This window comes from Elaeis guineensis, chromosome 5, assembly GCF_000442705.2.
Source record: "Elaeis guineensis isolate ETL-2024a chromosome 5, EG11, whole genome shotgun sequence".
Classification (NCBI taxonomy): domain Eukaryota; kingdom Viridiplantae; phylum Streptophyta; class Magnoliopsida; order Arecales; family Arecaceae; genus Elaeis; species Elaeis guineensis.
Genome location: NC_025997.2, coordinates 48,486,106 through 48,503,761, shown reverse-complemented (window position 1 = coordinate 48,503,761; position 17,656 = coordinate 48,486,106).

Sequence of the window (17,656 nt, the reverse complement as noted above, 5' to 3'; positions counted from 1 at the left end):
TGCAAGTCATTGAGGCGATCTCAGGTCTAAGGGATACTTATACCTATATCCCATCAGAGACATTCTTGACAGCAGAATGCTCTGGAGTTGGTCACGTTCAATGATGATGTACCTTTACATCTCACTTGTATGTCATACAAGTATCTCCACACTCCTTGGTTAAGAGGACAACCAACCCATATGGCCTACAGCGACCTATGCTCGATAGAAGCTGTCGTCCTTATTAACAGCCTATCATTTGGTCATGAACAATTTTAAGGACTAATCGATAAATCCTCTCTTTGTCGAACCTAAATAGTCCTAAGGACTTCATCACAACAACAAAATTTATTAGAAGATAAAAATTTGTGATGAAAATATCAAAAAATATATTTTATTTATTAATAAATCAATTACAATACTTGGTTGCTCAACTGTCAACATCTTGATAATTGATTTTTGGGACATATTTTCCAATAAGATTCGGATAGACTGGTGCATAAATCACTTCCTTCGAGATAGATGGGTCTCTAATCTATTGTGTAGAGATATAGGATGACAAGTACGGATGGTTTTAGAGAACAACTGGCACTGAGCATGACCATACGAGAGATCACTTGGATTTCTATTCAATCGTCAGTGATTGTCTCGATGCTGTAGTTGTGTGACTAGTTTTTTGACTTGAGATGGTATTGCTACTCAGAGTGAGGCTGCTGGAGTTTGATTAACACATAAACATGGGTCTCAATGAGCCCTTATAATGGATGTTGGTGATAGTTGGTCTACTGTAAGAGTGGGGTGCGCATCAAGAATGGATCTATCAACTTTGATAGGGAGGAGTAGTCCTATAAAAATTGAGAGGCTAAGTCCAAAAATCTATGGCCACAACAGTGTGATTGATGAAAAAGAATTTTCATAAAAATCACAATTGGACTTGAGCTAATCAATCTATTGTATGACTGATGTTGAGGTTTGACGATTTATCCATGACCTACATCTAGTCGGGACTCACAATAGAGGGACTAAATGACATGTTAACTATACCTAGAGGTTCATTTCAGTTCTACGAGATTGTCACTGCATACTGCTAGGTGTCACTGGTAGATTGTGAGAGCTCACTAGGATTGTTTTGGATCGACAATCCTTGCTGAGTTAGAGTAAAATTATTCTGATCCATTAAAAAAAGTTTCAATGATATAATGATAGAGATCATTATATATCTCACTATCGGATATAATTGAATCTATCGAGTCACACAACAAAGAGATTAGGCCTGAAATAAGAAATTGAGCTTATGAAGTGTCAATTAGGTTTAGAGAAATCTATTGGATTCATGGTAACCTTACTAGCACATGGTTGGACACAATTCCTCTTTCCGTTAGAATTATGTATTTGATAAGATAATTCTAACTTAATTACATGCTAATAACCTACATGAATAAGATTCATGAGACTCACAGTGAGACTGCTGGAGTTTGATTAACACATAAACATGGGTCTTAATGAGCCCTTATAATGGATGTTGGCGATAGTTGGTCTACTGTAAGAGTGGGGTGCACATCAAGAATGGATCTATCGACCTTGATAGGGAGGAGTAGTCCTATAAAAATTGAGAGGCTAAGTCTAAAAATCTATGGCCATAACAGTGTGATTGATGAAAAAGAATTTTCATAAAAATCACAATTAGACTTGAGCTAATCAATCTATTGTATGACTGATGTTGAGGTTTGACGATTTATCCATGACCTATCATCTAGTCGGGACTCACAATAGAGGGACTAAATGATATGTTAACTATACCTAGAGGTTCATTTCAGTTCTACGAGATTGTCACTGCATACTGCTAGGTGTCACTGGTAGATTGTGAGAGCTCACTAGGATTGTTTTGGATCGACAATTCTTGCTGAGTTAGAGTAAAATTATTCTGATCCATTAAAAAAAGTTTCAATGATATAATGATAGAGATCATTATATATCTCACTATCGGATATAATTGAATCTATCGAGTCACACAACAAAGAGATTAGGTCTGAAATAAGAAATTGAGCTTATGAAGTGTCAATTAGGTTTAGAGAAATCTATTGGATTCATGGTAACCTTACTAGCACATGGTTGGACACAATTCCTCTTTCCGTTAGAATTATGTATTTGATAAGATAATTCTAACTTAATTACATGCTAATAACCTATATGAATAAGATTCATGAGACTCCAATTATTGGATGTCTAAGGTTATGGATCATATAAATTAAAGGTGCAAGATCCTGATGAATCTCCTTGATAGTTATTATGGGGTGCCACTTTGATTTGATCAATTTGGGAGTGTCCATTAATTAGAGAGCCTTTGGTTTTCATATGGGGTGCCTTTTGGGTGTAAAAGATGGTGTCTAATTATGGGTGCAAGGACTCCAATAGTTGGCACCTAATGAGCTTCCTAATGTAAGTTGGATAACTTAAGTTAATATGAATCCTAATGCAAGTAGGACTTGTATTATGAAATTGAATAAGATTCAATCCTTATGCCTATTTAAAGGGACCTCTCCTAAAATTCCTAAAGCATTAAAATCAGCAGCCCCTCACACCCAAAGGCTCTCCCCACGCCCTCTCTTCCTCTCCCATTCTCTTCTCTTGGGTGTTCTATACACCCCTTCCTTGGGACATGCATCCCAAGGAGTTTTATACTCAAAAGAGTTTGGGTGCCTCTTTCTTACTGATTTCTAGTATCTGGTAGTAGCACATAGCAAGGAAAAACTCTAAAGAAGAGGAGAAAAAGAAGATCAAGGAGAAAGATCAAGTGTTAATCGCGATCTAGGCTTCGTTCAGATTCAGCAGACTGAATTTTGAAGAATCAAAATTTAGATTATAGAGAACTGTTCCAAGCTGATCTCGAGTGGATACTCATAAAGGCCGAATACTTATGCGGTTAACAGAAAGCCTCATCTCTTTCAGATCCAATTTTGAAGAAATAGATTGCGAAATAGGTATGTGATTTGATCATAATCAAAATTTCAGTATATATCAATTTCAGCATATGAAATAGATCCAGATGGTTTTATATTTTTATGCATGCAAAATTTAGATTAAAAGTATTTTAATCTTATTCTCTACTATGATATTTTGAAAATAAAAGTTTTGAAACACATATACATGCACCAAACCCAGAATTCCAACAGTGGTATCAGAGCCACGAATTTTCATATGTTGAATTTTGCCATACATATTTTTGAAAAGATTTTAAAATCAATTTTTTCTTTGATACATGAGATGTATAGATGGATCAACTAAACTAAAATTTGATTTTAAATTTAATATTACAACATATAGATGATATGTAATTGCATGCATAGATCAGAATTTTGATTTAGAAAGAGTTCTAGTCCATGTTCATGTGATACATATTTATATGCATAAAACTTAAAATTTTTATATGATCTAAATTTTGATACATATATGTGATATATGATTATATTTTTAGATCATAAATTTATTTTTAATCTGATCCATGATTAGTATATGAGATATATGACATCATGCTAAGATTTAAAATTTTGTTTAGATCTGATTTTATATGCATATATATGATATATGTTTGTATGCTAAAACCTAAAAATTATTTTTATATTCTAAAATTTATTTTTATATAATAAATTTAGATCTAAAATATAATTTTAGAATCTGAAATTTGTGTTGGTGCATGAGAATTTTTGTCATGAAAAAATAAAAAATTAGGTCATGTAATAGGATTACATCTAAAGTTTTTGATTTGAATCATATGGGTCTAATTCAATTAAGTAATTGATCAAATTGAGTCAAGTATTGAATTTAGTTAGATCAATTAAGTAATGATCATATAATTATTGTTGATCAAATCGATTGAGTTTCATATGTAGAATCGATTAAGCTAACCGATTATGATCAATCAATCAATTAGTGTCTAAGGCAAGTTAATGAGATATGGTTATTTAATTGATTTCGTTAGCTAATCTGGCCAATTTATTAGTATCTTAGGAAGGCAACGGAGGGACCCCACCGATCTCCACTTACCTGATTAATTTAGAAGATTGGGTCTTGAATTAGGTTGCTTAGCAATCTGGTTTAGCCCATGCTAGTGAGATCGATCATATGATGACTGATTAGATGAGACCTAAACTCCAACCTCCTCAAAAATATTAAGTCTGTAGGTCTTCCACCATTGTAGATGTGCAGATGTGTTACCGACATTAATTATTCTCGACTGGTCATAGTGGTTCAGTTGCATCGAGAACACGCTACCACTCTATTAGCAAAGAGTTGTTCTAGGGTAGGGATGGGGTTGGGCCCAATAATTATTAGGTGAGGAATCCAATAACGGCCTTGCACCTGCTTATGAATGGTGGGTTGGGCTTAATTAAGAAGTGTGGGCAATAATTGTTAGGTGAGCCTACATGACTTAGAGACCAAGTGGCTACAACATGTTTAGTGAAGCATCTGGGCAAAGAGTCACCTACACATCGGTGTGCATGCTACCAATAACTGTTAGGTGAGGTGCATGTCATCGATGGGATCATAGCACCCACTAAGAATCTTTTATCGCGTTAAGATTTTTGTTTCCTTCCAGAATAGTGGAGGGATCCAAATAATTAGTGAGAGTCATTATTTGTATCTTAAAATTTTTAGAAATAAATTAAAATATTAAGTACAAAAGTCTAACTTGAATCTCTACTCTAGCAGTTAAACCATCATATCAGCCTCAAACCCTCTAGCTTGCATCCTTGAAACCAATTATTTGATCGATAATAATTTTAAAGATTGGCTTAAAAATCTCAGGATTGTCCTGACCTCGAAAAAGTTAAGCCATGTTCTCGACCAAGATTCCATTGTATTACCAAACCATTCAACAGTCGAGCAGAGAGCTGCTTTTGAGAAATGAATGGATGAAGATAGTCAGGTCAAGTATTATGTGTTGGTATTCATGTCAAACGAGTTACAAAATTAGCACGAGCATATGCCCACTGTTCAGACTATGATCACTCACCTGCAAGAGTTGTATAGTGAGAAAAGCCATACTGCATGCTTCGAAGTATCCAAGAGACTCCTCAACCTCAAGATGCGTAAGGGACAGTCTGTCCATGAGCACTATATGACAGTGATCAAGGACATTGAGGAGTTTGGGAAGCTCGGACTTGATATGCAAAAAGAATTGCAGATGGATCTAATCCTTCAATCCCTTGCTAGTTCATATAGTCAACTTATCGTGAATTTTCATATGAACAAATTTGACTGCACTATTTTCGAACTTATCAACATGTTGATCATAACAGAGGGTACCTTGAAGAGTTCAAGAGGCACTGTTCTCGCTGTGGAGCGGACTTCTTCTTCCAAGAGAAAGTCTATTGGAAGGAAGAAGGCTAAATCTGCAAAGAGGTAGAAGAGAGAAAGCAAGCCAAAGAAGGATGGTCCAAAGGTGGCTGAGGCAAAGAAAAAGTGTTTCCACTGTCATATTGAAGGCCACTGGAGAAGAAACTGTCCGAAATATCTGGAGAGCCTGAAGACCAAAAAGGATGATAAACCTTTTGAAAGTATGCTCGTAATTGAATCTAACCTTGCGATTTCTTCTACTTCTAGTTGGGTATTGGACTCTGGCTCGAGTGCTCATATATGTATCCAATACAGGGTCTGATAGAAAGTAGGAGGTTGAGGAAAGGTGACATGATCCTTCGGGTCAGCAATGGAGCAAAAGTTGCTGCAGAGGCTGTTGACGCTTATCCTCTCTGATTACCGTCTGATGTTAGATTAGATTTGAAAGACTGTTATTATGTTTCTGTAGCTAGCCGAAATTTAATTTTCGTGTTTGTGCTAGCACAAGAAGGTTTTGAAATTAGTTTCAATAAAGACTTTTATTTCATTTATTTACGAAATAAATTGGTTACACAAGATCTTTTAATTGACTGTCTTTATCACTTACATGTTAGTGCGAATGTGAATCTAAATGAGCAAATAGTGAGTGCCGTAGGTCAAAAGAGATCCAAAGATAAAATTAACCAGAAGTACTTGTGGCACCATAGACTAGGCCATATTGGAGAGGATAGGATAAACAGACTGGAAAAGGATAAGTTCCTTGGCTCTCTTAACCCAAAGTTGTATCCAGCTTATGAATCCTACCTTCGAGGAAAGATGGCCAAGTTGCCCTTTGTAGGACATGGAAAAAGGGCCATAGAACTACTTGCCTTGGTACACACTGACGTGTGTGGGCTATTTGATGTACATGCCAGAGGTGGTTATACCTACTTCATTATCTTTACCGATGATTTGTCTAGGTACAGATATGTATATCTAATGAAACACAAGTCTGAGGCATTTGAAAAGTTCAAAAAATTCAGACATGAAGTAGAAAAGCAGACAAACAAATTCATTAAGGTTCTTCGATCTGATCGAGGAGGTGAATATTTTAGTCAGAAATTTTTGAGATATCTTAAGGAAAATAGCATAGTCTCTCAATGGATCCCTCTTAGAACACTTTAGCTCAATGGGGTGTCTGAAAGAAGGAACAAAATCCTATTAGATATGGTCAGGTCCATGATGAGCTTCACTGATCTACTCTTATTTCTTTAGGGACATGCCTTGTTAACTGCCATTCACTTGTTGAATAGGGTTCCTTCAAAGTTCGTTCCTGCCACACCATATGAGATATGGTTCAGTAAGAAGTCTAGTCTGGATTATCTTAAGACTTGGAGATGTCCGACCTATGTCAAGAGACAGATGGTGAAAAAGTTGGAGGATAGATCTATTATAGCTCGCTTTATAGGGTACCCAAAAGAATCCATGGGATACTACTACTTTTCACAAGACTATAATGTGATTGTGAGTCGAAATGCTGTATTGCTGAAAAAATAGTTTATCTAAGATGGTAGCAGTGGAAGGTTAGTGGAACTCGAAGAGAAGATCTCTGAAGAGTCTAGAGCTATAGATCCTCAGGAATCCGTAGTCTATGAGCCAGTAGTTGATGTTTCTCTATCATCTCATGGATCTAGCAGGATCTCCCGATCTTCTGAAAGGTACATGAATATGCTTACGAAGGAAGTAAAGAAAATATTCTTTATGGAAGATAGGGGTCATGGTGATGATCCCAATATCTTTGATGAGGCAATGTCTGACATCGATTTTGAGAAATAGTTAGATGCTATGAAGCCAGAAATTGACTCGATCCACTCGAATCAAGTTTGGATTTTAGTGGATCCACCTGAAGGTATTGTACCTATTGAATGTAAATGGATCTACAAAAGGAAGATAGGTGCAGATGGTAAGATAGAGACCTATAAAGCTAGGCTTGTGGCGAAGGTTATAGTCAGCACGAGGGTATTGTCTATCAAAAAACTTTCTCATCCGTAGCCATGCTGAAATATATCCATACTTTGCTTGCTGTTGCAACTTACTATGATTATGAAATCTGACAGATGGATGTGAAAACGGCCTTCCTGAATGGATATCTTGAGGAACATATCTATATGGAGCAGCCTATGAGTTTCACATCCGGTGATGGTGATTACAGAGTCTGCAAGCTGCAAAGGTCCATATACGGATTAAAGCAGGCTTCTCGAAGTTGGAACCATCATTTTGATGAGGCAATCAAATTGTTTGGTTTCATCAAAAATAAAGAGAAACCTTGTGTATACAAGAGAGTCAGTGGGAGTGCAATCACCTTCCTCGTATCGTATGTGGATGATATTCTTCTCATTGGGAATGATATTCCTATGCTGACCACGGTCAAAAGATGGTTGTCCAAGGAATTCTCCATAAAAGACCTAGGGAAAGCATCTTATATTCTCGAAATAAAGGTCTATAGGAAAAGATCTAAATAGATGCTTGGCCTGTCATAAAAGCTGTACATAGAGAAGGTGTTGAAGAAGTTCAGCATGAAAAACTCCAAGAGAAGTCTTTTACCTCTTAGGCATGGTATTTGTCTCTCCAAGATGATGTGTTTGACCACATCTGAGGAGATTCAGTGCATGAGTAGGATTCCTTATGCTTCGACAATAGGAAGCCTTATGTATGTCATGTTATGTACTCGATCTGATATTGTCCTTACTATGAGTGTCACGAGCAGGTATCAGTCAAATCCAGACGAGGAGCACTGGATACTTGTGAAGAATATCTTTAAGTACTTAAGAAGGACTAAGGATCTATTCTTGATCTTTGGAGGTGATTCTGAGTTGCGATTCGAGGGTGTATTCTTGTTCGATTTACTAGAAGGGTTCTGAGTAATCGATCAATGGAGGCTGAGTGTGCTATAGATATATATGATGAATTCTGATTTTAATGTTAGTTGTAGAACTGGATGTCATGCCTGTAGGAACCAGATCTAGGGTTTCAGGATTAGATCTTGAAACTTTTTCAAGATCATACAGCGGAAGGCTAAAATAAATCAAAATTTATTTTTTAAAACTAGAGAATCCCTAGATATAAGATCCTATTACATGATTATTACATAGAATTAAATCAAAAATTAAAATATATAAATATAGCATGAACTATATGTTGATCACATCAACATGTTTCTATACCACATCTAATGTATGTATTAAACAATAGATCAGATCTATTACCTTACAAGTTAGATGCTCTAACCTCACTGATCCAGGCTTAAGGATGATGTTGCAAGCCGCACACACATCCAGACTCTAGGAGTCATCCACACGAGCCCACGAATCTCGATCAGAAGTCCTGCTTCAGGAAATCAGCACAGTATGCTAGTACTGCGCTGATCCTTCTTTGATGGTTGATCAGGTGCCTCCTTCTTCTTGATTTAGACTCTTCAAAAGATGGAAAGTAGAAGGAGGAGTTTCAGATCTGAGATGCTCTCAGGAAACTCAAGATGGAGGGAGGAAAGATATGAAAACAAATAACCCTAGAAGAAGACCCTCTTCTTCTTCTCATTTCTCTCTCTAGACACCCTAACTTGTGTCTTTTATATCTCCACGACCTAAAGGTCTTTCTCTTTGATTTTTGGATGGCTCAAAGGTCTCTCAAATCTCTATCTTTTTCAAAAATTTCATGAAAAAACTCATTTTATACAAAGAGATATGATAGAGTCCTTGTCTAGGTTAAGGGGTGCCCAACTCTTGAGCACCTCCTCCATATTTTCATGCATGGATCACTAGCAAAGGGTGCACAATGTATACCCTAAAAGCCAAAAAAATTTCAAAAAAAATTTGGATAAATTTGGTGCAAAATTGAAAGAGTTTTGGATTTCTAAAACTCTATCTCATAGAATTCGAAATCCAAACTTATTCATTTTTGATTTGATCCAAACCACCTTCCATGTAAGAAAGAAGAGAGGAAACCTTTTGTGAACGTGGGAGAGACCTGGGAGAGGGCTTTTGTTGCACAAAATAAGTAGAGATTGGCGTTGAATAAGAGAGAGGGCATGGGGAAGGCTTATGTGGCGCAAGGTGGAATCCTAGTCTTACTAGGATTCTATCTTATGACTTGTTTTAATTTGGTTTTCCAAACCAAATCAAATCAAAATTAGATCAACCTAATTAAAATAGATTTTAACCCAATTAAGAATCTAATTTAATCAGATTAAATTAGATTTAAATCTGATTTAATTTTCTAATCAAATTAGAAATTAGATTGACCCAAGTCCTAGTTGAACTAGGACTAGTTTTTCCTTGCACTTGGCTTATCCAATAAACCAATTGGACTTGATCCAATCAAGTCCAAAATAAATCTAATTAAATTATATTTAATTAGACTTAATCTCAGCCCATTGGCTTAATCAAATTAAGCCAATTAGCAATCGAATTGCTAATCGATCCTCCTGCAATACTTGCACTGGGTTAAATGTCAATCGTATTGATCATTTAACCCTAGAACGATTCTTAATCGTTGATCAACCATCTGATCGGATCATGAACTCTAATGTGTGTGACCTCATAGGTCCGAACCTAAGCTACTAGTACAGGAATAAATTTCTGTACCAATCGAAGTGACCATCTAGCAATGGTACCCGACGACCGGATAGGTCGAATGTATAGAACAACATCCTTAGAACCCATGCGGATATAGTTTTCATATAATTCATCCCCTTGACCAAAATGATCATAGGACACCCCAGAATTCAACTGTCAACTCTGATCAGGTTGTCCACATTGTATTTCAAAATATCAAATCCATCTGATGGATTACCCTGGCTAAGATTTTGCTAAATTGAAATACAGCGATTCATTCTTCTCCAACTCTTGGAGTGGTCAATCCCATCTCGATCATACTCTGACTTTGCAAGTACTTGACTGTGCCCAAAAGCCTTCCGTCCCTGAATTAGAAATTCAGTTAGTCCAGTACCAAAGCACAGTGAGTTGCTTGCAAGTCACTGAGGCGATCTCAAGTCTAAGGGACACTTATACCTATATCCCATCAGAGACATTCTCGACAGTAGAATACTCTGAAGTTGGTCACGTTCAATGATGATGTACCCTTACATCTCACCTGTATGCCATACCAGTGTCTCCACACTCCTTGATTAAGAGGACAACCAACCCATATGGCCTACAGCGACCTATGCTCGATAGAAGCTGTCGTCCTTATTAACAGCTTATCATTTGGTCGTGAACAATTTTAAGAACTAATCGATAAATCCTCTCTTTATCGAACTTAAATAGTCCTAAGAACTTCATCATAACAACGGAGTTCATTAGAAGATGAAAGCTTATGATGAAGATGCCAAATATATTTTATTTATTAACAAATCAATTACAATACTTGGTTGCTCAACCGTCAATAGCTTGACGATTGGCTTTTTGAGACACATTTTTCAACAACTCCCACTTGTCCTAAAGCCACTCGGCATAGTATCTAATACCCATCTTCGACTTGTGGTTGTCGAACTCCTTTATTGCCAGGGCTATAGTGAAGGGGTCGGCCAGGTTCTCCTTTCCGTCGATCTTCTGAAGGTCGACGTCACCTCGATCCACGATCTCCCAGACCAGGTGGAAGCAGCACAAGATGTGCTTCGTCCGCTGATGTGCTTTGGGTTCCTTCACCTGAGCTATGGCACCAGTGCTGTCGCAGTAGAGCAGGACTGGACCATCGAGGGAGGGTGCTACTCCGAGCTCGTTGATGAATTTTCTTAGCCACATAGCTTCCTTCGCGGCATCCGATGCTGCGATGTACTCCGCTTCACAAACAGAGTCTGCCACAATATGTTGCTTAGAACTCTTCCAGCAGATGGCTCCACCATTCAGAGTAAAGATATAACCCAACATGCTTCTGCTGTCATCATGGTCAGATTGAAAGTTGGAGTCTGTGAACCCCACAAGTTTCAGATCTGACTCGCCCTAAACCAACCATTGGTCCTTAGTATTTCTCAAATACTTAAGGATGGCTTTAACCACTTTCCAGTGATTTTCTCTAGGATCAGATTAGTATCTACTCACTACTCCTAGTGAGTATGCCACATCTGGTCTTGTACATGTCATGGCGTACATGATAGATCCCACGAATGAAGCATATGGGACTCTACTCATACGCTCTCTCTCTTCAGGAGTTGTCGGACAATCCTTCTTAGAGAGAGAAATTTTTTGGCCTATCGGTAGATAGCCCTTCTTGAAATTCTCCATGCTGAACCTCTTCAGCACAGTGTCTATGTACATGGACTGGGATAACCCAAGCATCCTTTTAGATCTATCCCTATAGATCTTCATCCCTAAGATGTAGGATGCTTCACCCAAGTCCTTCATGGAGAACTGTGATGACAACCAAACTTTTATTCCCTGTAGTGCGGGGATGTCATTCTCGATTAAGAGAATGTCATCCACGTACAAGATAAGGAATACCACAATTGGATCATTTGCCCATTTATAGATACAGGGCTCTTCTCCATTCTTAATGAAGCCATACGTTTTGATCACCTTATCAAAACGCATGTTCCAACTCCAAGAAGCTTGCTTCAGTCCATAAATGGATCTCTGAAGCTTGCACACCTTGGACTCATCTGTGGATGTAAACCCCTCAGGTTGTATCATATACACCTCTTCAGTCAGCTCTCCATTCAGGAAAGCTGTCTTTACATCCATCTGCCAGATCTCATAATCCAGATGGGCAGCTATTGCAAGCATTATCTGAATAGATTTGAGCATTGCCACAGAGAAAAATGTCTCGTCATAGTCAATACCATAACATTGACGATACCCCTTGGCGACCAGACGGACTTTATAGGTCTCCACCTTTCCGTCTGTGCCCCTCTTCCTTTTGAAGACCCATTTACACCCAATGGGTTTAACCCCTTCAGGTGGGTCAACCAATGTCCATACATCGTTGACCTTCATGGACTCCATTTCGGATTTCATGGCTTCAAGCCATTTCTCGAAACCAGGTCTCTGCATTGCATCCATATAGGTGATCGGATCCTCATTATTCTCATCAAGTTCGATGGGATCACCGTCCTGGACCAAGAAACCATAGTATCTGTCCGACTGATGCGGTACTCTACCAGATCGCCTTAATGGTGCAGGTATATTGGGCTCCAGATCTGATCTAATCATATCCGACTCAGGTTCAGCTATTGGTGTCGGTCCTTCTACCTGTTAAACTTCATCAAGTTCAACCTTAGAGGCAACGGTTCCTTCACCAAGAAATTCTTTTTCTAAAAAGATTGCCTTAAGGCTGACGAACACCTTTTGTTCATCAGCATGGTAGAAAAAATATCCTTTTGTCTCTTTGGGGTACCCTATGAATGAGCATTTGTCAGACTTAGGTTCAAGTTTGTCTGTGACTAATCGTTTGACATAGGTCGGGCACCCCCAGATCCTAAGGTGTGAAAGTACTGGCTTACGCCCTGTCCATATCTCATATGGAGTCTTAATTACAGACTTACTTGGAACCTTATTTAACAGATAATAGGCCGATTCGAGTGCATATCTCCAGAAGGATATCGGCAAGCTAGCAAAACCCATCATGGATCGGACCATGTTTAACAGAGTCCGATTCCTCCTTTCAAACACACCATTATGCTGTGGTGTTCCTGGAGGAGTCCATTGGGAGAGAATCTCATTCTCTCCTAGATATGTGAGAAACTCACTAGAAAGGTATTCTCCTCCTCGATCAGATCGAAGAGTTTTAATACTCTTCCCAGTTTATTTATTTTTTACTTCATTTCGGAATCGTTTGAACATTTCAAATGAATCCGACTTATGTTTCATCAGATAGACATATCCATATCGGGATAGGTCATCCGTGAAAGTTATGAAGTAGAAATATCCACCTCTAGCACTGGTGCTCATGGGCCCGCATACATCAGTATGTAGTAGGTCCAAGAGCTCAGTAGCTCTCTCACCTTTTTCAATAAAAGGTGACTTGGTCATTTTACCAAGAAGACAGGACTCACAGGTTGGAAGTGATTCACAATCACTGACTTCGAGGATTCCCTCTTGAGTCAACCTATTTATTCTGTTCTTGTTTATATGACCTAGCCTACAGTGCCATAAGTAGATACTATCTAATCTAGGGTACTTGCCAGTAGAATAGACTCTTATCAGGCTTGATCTTTTTGGTCTGGCTCTGCACTGATGTCCCAGCCTGAACTTGCACCTTCTTCACTTTCTTCTTCTTATTCTTCTTCCCTTTCTTAAAAGGTCGAGAACCAGAAGACGAACCTCCCACTAAGTTCACCGACTCCTTGTGAAGTTGGTGATCCTTCTCAAAGTTCTGAAGCAACCCCAGTAACCCGTGGTAGTTCTCTTCAGGCTTTGTCATTCTATAATGAGTGAGGAATGGGAGATAAGACTTGGGCAGCGAGTTCAGTATTGCATCTTTCCCAAGCTGCTCATGCAAGGGAAAGCCGAGCTTGCTCAATCTTTCCATCAGCTCGATCATGTACAATACATGATCAGTGACAGAGGCACCATCCCGTATTTTAGCGTTGAAGATGGCACAACTAGTCTTGTGCCTCTCCACATCATCGGGTGTGCCAAAGGCATCCTCCAACACTAGAAGCATGTCCTTTGGCTGAGCCGTCTTGAATCTGCGACTGAACTCGTCGCTCATGGCAGCCAGCATGGTACAGTACACCGTGGTCCGATCACTGAGCCACTTCTGGTAAGTGTCTCTGACTGTTCCACGTGCATTGACAGTTGGCTCCTCAGGTGCAGAATCTATTATCACATATAGGATCCGTTCATGCTCCAGGACTATCTTCAACTTTTGGTACCAGCTACCGAAGTTGGGTCCCACCAACTTATCATTGTCCAACAATGATCGGAGCGATAGGGAAGTGGCCATATTTGCACAAAGGAGAACCATAACCTAATTAGTAATTGATTCATTAAACCTAAAGATTTGGACTTTAATCAAAAAGTTTCTCCTACTATTTTATTCGAATTGGTAGCCTCTACCTCCAATTCGAGGAATTACCCTAATTCCTTAGTGGGTACTAGAATCCACTTAGACTGCACACAAGCCCAACTTTGGTTGGCCAACCCATGTACATCTAAGGGTAGGTTCATAACCAATTGTTTCTCTAAACAATTTTTAGTAATTTTAATTTTTCTCCAGAAACCTAATCAGTAGGCTTTGGCCTCCACTGTAAGGATCCGGTTAGGTCCAACCATTAACATGATCATACTTGGTGTATCTAACCAATGAATGATTAAGCCCAACTTTGGTTGGCTCACCTAACCACCATTAGAGAGACACTTCCAAGTCATCATATGATGAGTGATAATTTCATTAGTCAACAAGCACCAGGCCTTTGGGTCTGCAATGATTATTGAGTTAATAGACTCATTATCAAACACCTTAATGGGAGGCTATGACTCAGTTATCTTCATAACTTTATCATTTTAAGGACCTAATAATTTTAGAAGATTTAAATAATATAGAGGATGAGGTCAGATGAACCAGCTTATCATGATCCTCCCACTGACTTCACCAAGTCAGCTTAAGGGAGACCAGGGCTGGTCTAGGAGCACCTAAATCAGTCACACTGATTTACCTAGCTGACATGGGTCAGCTCGAATAGTCAAGTGATCCGATCAAAACATAATTTTACCAAGAGGCTAGGTAAGTTCGATTAGTGGGAGGGTCTGCCAAAGCTTGCCTTAGACACCATCAGAAATGACCAGGTAAGCGGGCTCCCAATTAAAAATCACCGGTCTGGTTTACCTTAGACACCAACTGGTTTAATTAGTTTCGATTAGATCAACATAACAGTTCGTGCTAGACCGCTTAGCCAAGAATCAAGTCCATTTGGTTCTCGTTAAAGACATGGACTTGACCAACTACAACTATTGTAATTGATCTAGAGAATCCTTGACCTAATCTAAGACAACAATTGATTAGATTTAGTCAATTCTCTAATTAAGTCCATCTTTAATCTAACCATAGGTCTAACCCAATTAATGGACCTAATTCCCACTAACCCATTAACCCAATGTGTTATGATTTGTGTCTTAGGTTCTTCAATTCACAATCCTAGAACCTAATCAAATAACTTCTTAATTCTTAATTAAGTTTTGGGCTGAGGGTTGGGTTCGGCTTTTCAAAAAATAATTTTTATATTTGTAAAATAATTTTATAATATGATTCTACCAACCATATTGCATGTTTGATTCATAATCAAGATACAAGTGAAATAAACATGAAACTACTTTAGATCTAATCTAAACAGGTTCATGTAACTGAAACAGTTTCAACTTTAAACAATTTCTTTGCACAAAAAATATTAACAAAGAGATTTTATTTCAGATTTAAATATTTTTTAAATCTAATAAATCATAAATTTAATCTAGATCATATCTAACAAATTTATGATTAAAGAAAGATCTACACAAATTAGGACAACCTTTGCACTGTAAGGGGTAAACCTTACAGCAGGACAACCTTGCAGTTTGTGATTGATCTAAAATTTTAATTTTAGATTTAATAATCAGATTATAAATTAGATCTAATCTAAGAAATAATCTAAGCATGTATAAATAATCATGTAATAAAGAACCCAGGCTCTGATACCAATTGTAGGAACCAGATCTAGGGTTTCAGGGTTAGATCTTGAAACTTTTTCAAGATCATACAGCGGAAGGCTAAAATAAATTAAAATTTATTTTCTAAAATCAGAAAATTTTTAGATCTAAGATCCTATTACATGATTATTATATAATATTAAATCAAAAATTAAAATATATAAATATAGCATGAACTACATGTTGATCATATCAACATGTTTCTATACCACATCTAATGTATGTATTAAACAATAGATCAGATCTATTACCTTGCAAGTTAGATGCTCTAACATCACTGATCTGGGCTTAAGGATGATGTTGCAAGCCGCACACACATCCGGCCTCTAGGAGTCATCCACACGAGCCCACGAATCTCGATCAGAAGTCCTGCTTCAGGAAATCAGCACAGTATGCTAGTACTGCGCTGATCCTTCTTTGATGGTTGATCAGGTACCTCCTTCTTCTTGATTTAGACTCTTTCAAAGATGAAAATTAGAAGAAGGAGTTTCAGATCTGAGATGCTCTCAGGAAACTCAAGATGGAGGGAGGAAAGATATGAAAACAAATAACCCTAGAAGAAGACCCTCTTCTTCTTCTCATTTTTCTCTCTAGACACCCTAACTTGTGTCTTTTATATCTCCACGACCCAAAGGTATTTCTATATGATTTTTAGATGGCTCAAAGGTCTCTCAAATCTCTATCTTTTTCGAAAATTTCTTAAAGAAACTCATTTTATACAAAGAGATATGATAGAGTCCTTGTCTAGGTCAAATACCTAGTCAAGGCTTATCCAAACATGGCAAGTTAAGGGGTGCCCAACTCTTGAGCACCTCCTCCATATTTTTGTGCATGGATTACTAGCAAAGGGTGCACAATGTATACTATAAAATTCACAAAAATTCCAAAAAAAATTTGGATAAATTCGGTGCAAAATTGAAAGAGTTTTGGATTTCTAAAACTCTATCTCATAGAATTCGAAATCCAAACTTATTCCTTTTTGATTTGATCCAAACCACCTTCCATGTAAGAAAGAAGAGAGGAAACCTTTTGTGAACGTGGGAGAGACCTGGGAGAGGGCTTTTGTCATACAAAATAAGTGGAGATTGGCATTGAATAAGAGAGAGGGTGTGGGGAAGGCTTATGTGGCGCAAGGTGGAATCCTAGTCTTACTAGGATTCTATCTTATGACTTGTTTTAATTTAGTTTTCCAAACCAAATCAAATCAAAATTAGATCAACCTAATTAAAATAGGTCTTAACCCAATTAAAAACCTAATTTAATCAGATTAAATTAGATTTAAATCTGATTTAATTTTTTAATCAAATTAGAAATTAGATTGACCCAAGTCCTAGTTGAACTATGACTAGTTTTTCCTTGCACTTGGCTTATCCAATAAACCAATTGGACTTGATCTGATCAAGCCTAAAATAAATTTAATTAAATCATATTTAATTAGACTTAATCTCAGCCCATTGGCTTAATCAAATTAAGCCAATTAGCAATCGAATTGCTAATCGATCCTCCTGCAATACTTGCACTGGGTTAAATGTCAATCGTATTGATCATTTAACCCTAGAACGATTCTTAATCGTTGATCAATCATCTGATCGGATCATGAACTCTAATGTGTGTAACCTCATAGGTCCGAACCTAAGTCGGTAGCACAGGAATAAATTTCTGTACCAATCGAAGTGATCATC